Here is a 739-nt window from a genome sequence, read left to right as displayed (position 1 = left end):
AACGAAACGGTGGATCTCAGTTGCTCCCACAGGGAAAGGATCATTGGCGACGGACCGACGGGGACGCGGGCCTGGAAGCCCGCCACGAAGCGCTTGGGGCCATGCTCAATGCGATGTGACAGTGGGTCGGTCATGAGGGGAAGAGTACTTGGTAGCAAATTGCAAAGTGACCGATCGAGTACTAGTAGTTGTGGTGTACTAGTAAAGACGCGCGCGAACTGTCAAGTCGTCACACGTCGATGGAATGCGCGGGATTGGTTAGTACTAATAGTGATTGCACGAATGGACATTTCAAGTGTGAAATTAGGGTATCTCCTCCAAATCAGTGAACATCCCACACATTAGGAATACTTTTGAATACAAAATTTCAAATGGAATCCAATTAGAGCCCCCAAAGGCCCTAAATAGGAATGACAGCTGATTTATCCACGAAAAACAGTGGGAATGATGATCATTTTTGACTGTGCTCACGTATAAGGTTTGTAAATTTATATTTGTACAAAATCGATTTATACAGGTATCAAGTATATTTGTGGTAAAGTGTACGTGCAATAAACTGTATAATGTAATAAATTGTACCGTAAACTTACACTCGTGCAATCACTTTCGGACAGAGGTAGTAGATACTTTAGTTAATGTAATAAATTGTACCGTAAACTTACACTCGTGCAATCACTTTCGGACAGAGGTAGTAGATACTTTAGTTAATCACTTTCGGACAGAGGTAGTAGATACTTTA

The sequence above is a fragment of the Aphanomyces astaci genome, assembly GCF_000520075.1.
Source record: "Aphanomyces astaci strain APO3 unplaced genomic scaffold supercont1.73, whole genome shotgun sequence".
NCBI lineage: Eukaryota > Oomycota > Saprolegniomycetes > Saprolegniales > Verrucalvaceae > Aphanomyces > Aphanomyces astaci.
Note: the sequence above shows the minus strand (reverse complement) of the source record.